Genomic DNA, 10,215 nt, shown 5'->3' on the forward strand with positions numbered 1-10,215 from the left:
TTTCTTTTTCTTGTAGATTACTAAAAAAAAATTATTTCTTAAAATTATTACCTTCTGTCTTCAATCTCATTCTCATGATTTTAACTAACTTTCTATTAATAAGATTATATATGTAAAGTTAGAAGAGATCTTAATGCCTTTCTATATCCCTTAATTTTTACAGATTAGGAACCTGAGATCCATTGAGGTTACATGGCTTGCATCAAGGTCATGCCAATATATAAGTATCACAGGTTTTGTTTTTTTTTAATATAACTTTACTTCAAAGATATCTCTACTCCTCTATTGCTCTACCTAGACAGCCATCTCTTGTAACAAAGAATAAAAAAGAAAGGAAGAAAAATAATTCAGCAAAACTACCACTAGTTAAAAACAAACAAAAGTATCCCAGGAGTAACTAACAAAGCATTAATAGCTGTGCCATTGTACTATAAGTCATATGCAAGTATAGAAAGTTGTCTTTTCATAAATGAAGTAGAATGATATTTTCTTTTCTACAGTCATGATTTAAAGCTGTCAGGACTCTTGCAGTAGCTCCCCCACCTTCTTAGTCAATGGCACAAATGGGACAATGTGGGTTCTTGCAATACTCCTCCCACTTGGAATTTGGAAGGATTTTTTTTCCTCATAGAACCCAGGGTGTTTTGGTCTATAATAGCACAGTATGCATACATACACATACATACATAGTGTATGTTTTGTATGAGAATGGATGTGTGCAAATATAGTCTTAAGGAGGAATATTTCATCCTCTGGAAAGTGTAATAAGGTTGCGGTGACAACCCAGACAATAGAGTTCAATTGTTGGTGCTATTATATAAATTGAAGGGAGGAGAGACTCTATGTCACTTAAATTGTTTATAGGTTGAGGAAGTTGACTCCAAGGGAGGGACAACACAGAGATAGGATTACCACAGAGATGTGAGCCAACTGAGTCTACAAGGCAGGGCAGGAAGCATCATCATTGAAGGAAGGAAGTCTGGCAAAGTCCTGGGAGGAAATATCTCCCTTGATGTCAGTGTCATAAAACAAAGTCCCATTTGGCCTAAGGTACTTTCTGCTCTGATCTTATCTCAAATGTGGTACAGACAAAAAGTATAATATTGTTTCTAGAGGAAACAGCTTTCAGAATTTCAAATGAACTCCCCAAAGAACTTCTGGAACATAACCAATCATCACCTTGGGATGTCATGATACATTTTTATTCCCTATTCTCTATCAAAGTTCTCTAGGTCTCAAGCTACATGTATCTGAAAGGGTGCTGACTTTTCTGGGTGAAAAAAAATTGTATTTTATACTAATCCTAACCCTATAACATAATGCAGATCCTGGCATATATAAAAAGAGAGACAGAGAAAGACACACAGGGAGAGACAGAGAGGGAAAGACACACACACACACACACACATACAGAAAGAGGGGGTGTAGGGAAGGAGGGAGACAGAAGGACAGAGACAGACAGGCACAGACACAGAGACAGAGATACAGACACAAACACATAGAGAGACAGAGAGAAAGCTAATTTATAAATCTAGTCTGCTAAAATAAATGCCTGCTAATTTATTGCTCCTAGATTATAGTCCAAAGATTACTATCTGTGATAGACTAGATCCAAAATCTTCATTATAACTTCATCTTTTCAACCAGCATAACAATGAATTCATATTCAGGAAGATAATCGCATTTCCCTCTTCATCTTCTCCCAAAATGTCAGTCAATTTGAATTGTCCAAGTACTATACCTCCTGTGAGGAGACTGACTCTGATGTTCATAGATACTTGCCTTTTTGTTCTGTCATTTCCCACCATGCATCAGGACCATGAAACTAAACTGAAAGACATCAAAATCACTAAACCTAAACCATGGGATTCCCTCTATTTCTACATTTATTATAGTAAAACATATTTTAGATAGGTTTATAATTATTTGTTTTATTTATTATTATATTTATTAATAATATATAATTATATTCATTAATAATGTATAATTATTATATTTATTAATTGTAGAAGAATAGAAGTTATATTTAAACATGTCATTTAGGGTCAAATCAAATTCTATAATAATGTGCATTTTTCTCAAGAACTTGTAAGCATTTACTTCCTTAGTAACCTTTTCTACCTTAATACTTCCATTTTATTTCATTTATTTAATTTTTCCCAAAGTGTTTCCCTGCACTTATCCATTTCTCATTCCTTTGCTGTCCTGAATTTTGAGTCCTAAAAATGTCTATCCTATATATATTTGCATGTATATTCTAATTCATTACAGAAAGAAAGAAGAAACCATGCATTTATTATGTGCCTGATATGTGCCAGGCCTATGTACTAAGCTTATTACAATTTTCATCTCTGATCCTAACAACAATTCTGGGACATAGGTGCTACTATAACCCCTGTTTACCAAGGTAAACAAAAGTAAATGAGTTGCTTAGGATCTCATGGCTAGTCAGTTTTTTTGGTCATATTTGAACACATGTATTCCTTATTATAATTCCCCAGAATTACAGCGTATCTATGGAGACACCTCACAAAAAGATAGTCTAGCTTGAAAGGGACCATCTGGTATAGAGCTAGAATTAAGTTTTTGGTGGGACTTTTTTTGCCTTTTTTATATTTCCAGTGCTTAAAGTGGTGTCTTGCTCACTGTAAATGCTTAATAAATACATGTTAACATGACTTGACATCAACTCATCATCCACATGACATGTCAGAATAAAACACCCTTACTTGGCCTCCATTTCTCTGTTTGTTCTCTCCCCCTTATTAGTACATTCCTTGAAGCCAGGAATTGAGCTGACTTTTTCTTTGTATTGACAGCAGCCAGCACAGAACCAGTAATATACTAATATATAGGCTTAATAAATCCTTGTTTATACTTAATAATTTTTATATTATATGTAATGTTATGATTACTAAATGATTTGCGGCATCTAACAAATAATAGACAATAAAAGTTGTCAACTTGACAAAGTACTATTATATCACTCTATAAATGGTAAACATATAAGTTATTATTATTCCTCCTGTTCAAAACCACTTAGTGAAAATATCTTCACTGTTCATTCCGAAGATCAGTATTAACACAAGAAATTAATATCCTGGGTATGTTACTGCTAGAGAGTCATAACTGAAAGGCAGATAGAAGGTGAGATGGATCTCTGGATCTGGAGTCTGGAATTCCTGAGTTCAACTATGCCTTCAGATGTTTAATAATATCTGATCCTGAGCAAATTATTTAATCTCTGCCAGCTTCATTCTTTTCATCTGTAAAATGGGGAAAATAATAGTACCTACTGGTTTGTTGGGAAAACAAAAGAATAACAATATTTGTAAAGTATTTCATAAACTTTACAGCATAATATAAATATATTGCCTAACTTTTAGCACATGATAATTACTCTCTTTAGCTATCCTGTATCAGGAAAGGTTGGAGTTAGGGTTAGGAGAGACATTCATTTTTCTTTCTATCATATTTCCATTTCTATTATTTTCTCCTCAACTTCTATTATTTAGCACTGAAGACCTCAGCAGCATCAACCATTGATGCTTTTAGCCTGACTGTTTTGGCAAGGTGCATTCATCAGTTTCCCCCACTTCCATTTTCTGAGAGTAATTTAGAGCAAATGGGCTCCTTTTTGCAATAACTAATGGACTCCCCAAGCTCCAATTGAAGAGGAGTGAGTGCATTTACATTTTCTCCACAAATTTATCAAAGGCTTTTCCAAACTGAAATGGCTATTCATGCCCCAAACTTAATGGTATATTATGAATGAGATCTAGATTTTCCTAGCATTCTCTTCTGTACTGATGACATGAATCATAAAATAAAAATCACCTTTCTCCTCCCAACTAAAAAAGAAATGGGCTTTTATTCTATTTCTGTACCCTGCTCTCATACTTGTATCTATGTAACCTCACTGGGTGGCACAGAAAAAAAAAATTATTTCAAACGATGCTCTAGTTTTTTATTAATCACAAAAACTCCCTTTGCTTTCCTGGAATGAGACTGACAGAACAATTTTAATCTCCATGGAAAATATTCCCCTAAAAGTGTTCCTTTTTGCCTTTCTTTTTTCTTTCTTTCTTTTTCTTTTTGTTCTAAACCTGACCTCCTTGTTTCCACTAGGGACAAGAATGCTAAAACAAAACCTAGTTACAGAAAAAGTTGATTCTATAACCTTTTTCCTCCAGTATAAGAGATAGGTAAATTGTAATGTCTGTAATGTCTATAAACTTCAGACAATTAAATTTAAAAAATGTATATTTCAAGGGGAAAAAATAAAAATCAATCATTAAAAAATATTTAAGAAAGACTCAGAAATCCATGTCTCTGAAGGGGAGGGATTAGAGACAGGTCTCTTTCCCTATAAGGGCTACCACATCAAGGTAGAAGAGGGGGCAAATCCTGGACTCTGACCTGGCTTGGCTAACCAGGTTCTTTGAGAGGTTAAATTTTGAAGCAAATATGGGTGATTGCTCCATTAGTATGTTCTAAGAAAGCTTCTTGCCTAGATAAGAGCTTATCAGGTAGTATCTGAGTCCCTACTAACACCGAGATTCAGTGTTATAGGACCAAAAATGGGATGTGATTCATAACCAGAGCCAGATTACTTTACCTGAAATGTCATAAATTCTTTTCCTCTTTAGCAACCATCTGCCCCTCCTGGGAACTCTTAAACATTCACCCCCATCCAACATAAAACTGGACATGACAGGAGCTTAGTGCAACTTGAAGTTCCAACACAGAAGTGAAAAGCAATACTCAAGGTTCCAACAGTACCTAGAGAATGAACTTTACTTCCTTCATATGTAACATGACCATCATCTCCCTTCCAGTTTTAAAGGATACATGCTCTGTCAGATCACACATTACATTTCCAAAAATATTTCCCTCTTTCAAAATATTTTTTTTTAATAAAATGTGATGACAAGCTAACTGAAAATAAACCACTTGTAAGAGAAATTCTGATATGGATAGCAGAACACTTTAAAAAGAAAATATTCTAAAGAAGGTAGAAATTAATATTCATATTTTTATATAATGGTTGTGACTTTCCTAAAGCACATTATGGTTTTATAACTTAATGATTATTGTTTGTTTGTTTGTTTTGCCGAGGCAAGTGGGGTTAAATGACTTACCCAGGGTCACACAACTAGGCCATATTAAGTGTCTGAGTCTAGTTTTGAACTCAGGTCCTCCTGACTTCAGGGTCAGTGCTCTCTCCACTGTGCCATTTAGCTGTCCTACCTAGTGATTCTTCAAACCTAAACTTTGTGGATTTGCTTTTATTTTCAAAGAGTTGACCTAGTGTCAATTAAATTGTTCTGGGTTGACCTCTGCACAAACAACCAAGACCAACTTCCTTATCTTTAGTTCCCACCGAGGTCCTAGAACAACATTTTTACATAGTGAACACTCAATAAATGTTATTATTGAATTTAAATGAATTTAAAATGGCTCCCAAATTAACACTTCCTATTTTGGTAATATCATTGCTTTAAGATTACTGTCTCCTAAAGTGAAAGTTCTCTGCCTCTCAAAAGGTCCAATCTCTCCTTATAACTCTTCTACCCATCCATATCAACTCTCAGGACATTTCTACCTCTGCCTGCCTCTGTCTCCCTTGTCCCTCCCTTCTATCTTGTCTCTCATTTAATCGTCTAGAACTCCCTCAATTTTTCTTTCCATTTTCAATTTCTTCTTTTCAGTAACTTTCCACATTTTGATGATGAGGAAAATTTGGGTCTTTGAAGAAAACATTGCCCCACTGGCTAAACCCTTCCCCTGATAGTTATGCCTTACCTCAATATACAGACATAAGAAGCTGGTAAGAGGAATGGGAATATTTTTACTTCTTCTCAATCTCCTTTGCTGGATTTTATTTATCCCTTGTTTTTCCATCTTCTCCATAGAATGACTTTCTCTTGTACTTCTCATCATCTCCCAAGTATCATTTCTTTTCTCTTTTATAAAAATGACTCCCAAATCTAAATTTTCATCCCTAATTCTTCCCTGAGCTCTAGTCACTCTTCAGCAAAGCTTTCCTAATTGAGTATCCCAAACTAAAACTCATTGTCTTCTATTTATAAGCCTGCTTTTCTTCCAAAATTCCTTATTGCTATTGATTAAAGTCCCTTACTTTCATAGACTTAGAATGATCCCTGACTTCTCTCTCTTTCTCTCCCAGAGCTGTCAATTGCCAAGTTTTTTTGATTATATCTCCACAACATCTGATTCATCTCATCTTCCACCCACATATCTAATAATCATATTAGGCCCATAATAGGCTAATAGTCCTCCCTTCCCATCCTTCCCTAACTCATCTTTCATATAGCTGCCAAAATAATTTTAAGGCCCTTCACCCTCTGCTTTCCAGCTATTTTATCACTCTTATTTAGAAATGTTCCTCTTCAATATAGCATAGTGCCCAGATCAAGAGTTAGGAAAATCTGTGTTCAGGTCTTGTCTTTAATAGATATTAACTATATGATCTTAGACAACTAAATCAGTCTTATCAGAAAATTGAATTTCTAAACTCTAGATTATAGAGAAGGAGCTGATCTAAATACATAGAAGATATTTCCTTGTATGGGGAGTACTCTATACTAAAGAGTCTATAACAATGAAAAAGTACTATCAGTCCCTATACTCTTTACATACTCTATGTTCCATCAAAATTGGAATATGAGCTATTACTCAATCTTGAGTCTCAATTTCTTAACTCAGCCTTTGACCCTATTTGTTTTACAGTTCTACACACATTCTCTTCTCAACTCTACCATTCCAAAATTGAAAGACTATTCTCTCCATAGATTACTATAATGCCCCTCCAGTTTTTGGTTCCTTTTTTTTTTTCTTTTTACATTTTCCTGGGACTTGCTGATGTAAATGTTCTGCTTCTTTGAATAGAATTTAAGCAACTGGGGCATGATGATTTTCATTTTTCTTATTGTATCCCAATCATTGGCATGGTATGTTGCATGTAGCAAACATTTAATAAATGTTTGCTGTTTGTTGACTCATGAAGCATGAGGCTATTTTTACTCCATCCTTTTCCTTCTGCTCTAAGAATTATTTTTTACAATGTCACATAGATAATTCAAGAATTGAATCTGCCTATCTCTTTATGTATTTATTTGCTTCATAATTTTCCTCTACCATTATAAGGGCATTTCTTCTATTTTCTTACTAATTGAAAACTTAATTCCATTTCTTAAAGTGAATTTCTAGAGGAGAAACAGTTCTCAGCAAAATACTCTCAAAAGAAAAGAAATGGTGACTTTAAAGATCTACTTTAAATTTAATCTAGAACTCTTCACATTCTCTAGTTTCTTCCAGAAAAATGGAGTGAACATTAAAATGTCAAAGGCACGCTTAGGAAAAAAATATATGTAAGAAGAGATCTGACCTGAAATTCACCCACACACATAAGCAGATGTCTTTGCCAGTGTGTTTCAGTGCTAGAGAGATTACTACCCCAGTAGGTCAACAATGAAATATCCAAAACATGCTAAACTTTGCCTCAGACAGAAAACAAAGGTGCCATCTGTTGTGACTCATGGTGTGGATACCTGTTTATTGGAAACAATTGGATAAAGACCAAAATGCTTCCCTTAACATGGTCAGGTGGTGTTTACTCAGAAATACTACAAATATTGCTTCACAAGAAAAGGCTTTGAATTCTATGTATGAACTTGCCTTCTTTCTTTTCTAGGCCATGTATTCTACAACTTCATAAAAATTAAGTAATTCTGTAACAGGATGGGTGACTAGTTGTGACTAAGCCTATCTCCTTTCTTAATTTATGAATAACAACAAATATACTCAATAAAGTAATACAACAAGAAAGAGAAAAATATTTTTAAGGGAGAAAATCATCTCCTAAGAGGAAAATATTTATAGCAGAACAATTGGCAAAATTAATAAGCAAGAAAAATACTAAAATGAAGGAGAAAATAAGTAAGATTTCAAAGACTTTGAGAAGAGAACAATATGTCATCATTACACTAAAATTAAAAATAAGACTTTTGTAAGAAGAATGTTTAATAAAAATGTTTAATAAACCATGATAAACAGTGTTTTTTATACATAACAAAAATCTAATAAATACTTTTCGATGATATAAAGATCATTTGTCTATAAAGATAGAAATGAAATGAGAGAAGCATTAAAAAAAGAAACTCAGAATGTTCACTTGAAAATCTTAATAAATCAATGTAATGGAACTGAACAAATGGAAGACAAAATACAAAAATATGAATGACAAAACAATCAACCAACACTAGCAGAAGATTGAAGATCACTGCAAAATAAAGTAACTGAGAGTTATTGATCTCCTCTAAAAATGTGAACAATGAGATTGAATTCCATATTTCAGGAAATCATACAATAAAATTTCCAAGGACTATTGCATATAGGGAAAAATAAAACATTATAAAATCCATAAGACACTAACAGAAAGTAATGTCAAATTTAAGCTTCTCAGAAATGAAGTTAGATAAAATAAAGCCCAAATGGCAAACAATTTATTTAGAAAATTCAAAAGCACAAACAAAACCAAAATCAAGTAAAATAACAATAATAATTGTATCAGAAATGAAGCATGGCATAAAATAAGCCCACAAAATATCAGTACTTTTATGTATTCTTAATGAAATAACAAACAAAAAAAAAAAACTAAAACAGGAAAATGGATTGGGAAAAGATCATAAACATGATAAGAAAATAAAATGTTAAGTAGTTAATATGCCCAAATACATACAGAATTTATATACAAATAAAAGCAAATTATGTGTTCTTATAAAAAATAAAAACAAATAAATATTAAAGTGGTATGCAATACTCATAATTCAACTATAACAATACAATAAAGATGAAAATAAAATTCAAATAATTGCATAATTTTAATAATTTACTAACATCAAGATAATTTACTGATTTAGGTAAAATTACACATCTAACAATTAAATAATAATACAATTTATATGTAAAGCTAAATATTTGTAAAAAGAAATAAAGAGAAAACTCTCTCCTAGAGTTCAAATGATATAAAGCAAAAACTATCAAATTATCTGGGAAAGTAGAAAATAATTCAATGAAATGGAAGAAATAAGAGATATTTAATACCAAATGTATGGCATGCTATCTGATATTTTCAAAACAAATTATCAGAACTGACTTCTGGGAGCCAAGATGGTGGAGTAAGCAAAAAACCTGAGCTCTCACATATTCATCTCCAAGAATTATAAAATAATATCCCAAAACAAATTTTGGATGACAAACCCAACAAAAAAATGAGGTGAAACTCTTACTCAAAACAAGTAGGAAGGTCAGCAGGAAAGGTTATCTCACTCAAGAGAAAGGGGAGTGTAAGACTGGGAAGGCAGTGTTCCCACAAGCTAATAGGAGACCATGATCCTCAGAACAGCACCAAGCAAATAGGTACAAGCTGGCATCAGTCCCCCATGCACAAATACTTCAACAAAGCACAAATAAGCCATCAGACCCATGAGGCACAGGCATGACACCATGCAGCACCAACCATCCCTACCCCAACCTCACTGAAGAACCAAGTAAGGCACCCAACTCCTGCTGGCCTAATGCAGCCCAAGAGTCTCTCATGGGCCTCAGGGCAGGAGTAGCATAGCACAAGAAAACATGCAGTGCCTACAACTCCTGGCATAAGCTTGGAATTCCATACCAGGAACAGAGCTCCTCTTTTAAAATGATGGAAAAGACTGAGGAAAAAAAAGAAAGAACCAAACCCTAGAACATTATTATGATGACAAGGAAGATTGACACAAACTCAGAAGAGGACAACAATATAAAAATACCTACATGCAAAGTCTCAAAGAAAGATGTGAATTGGTCTCAAACCCAAAAAGAACTCCTGGAAGAACTCTAAAAGAAGATTTGAGTCAAATAAGAAAAAAATTGGGAATCATAAAAAATATCAACAGCTTAATAACTTATGCAAAAAACAGAACAGATACAAAAATTAGCTTAATGAAACAGGTCTCTAAAATGTAGAATTGCCCAAATAAAAAAGGAAGTTGAAGAAAAGTAACTGATAGGGGTAACACTAAAAATTAGAATTAGATAAGTAGAGGCTAATGACTCTATGAGATATCAGAAATCAATCAAAAATCAAAAGAATGAAAAAAAATTTAAAAAATTAAAATATCTCATTGGAAAACAAGTGACCTGAATAAA

This window comes from Sarcophilus harrisii, chromosome 5, assembly GCF_902635505.1.
Source record: "Sarcophilus harrisii chromosome 5, mSarHar1.11, whole genome shotgun sequence".
NCBI lineage: Eukaryota > Metazoa > Chordata > Mammalia > Dasyuromorphia > Dasyuridae > Sarcophilus > Sarcophilus harrisii.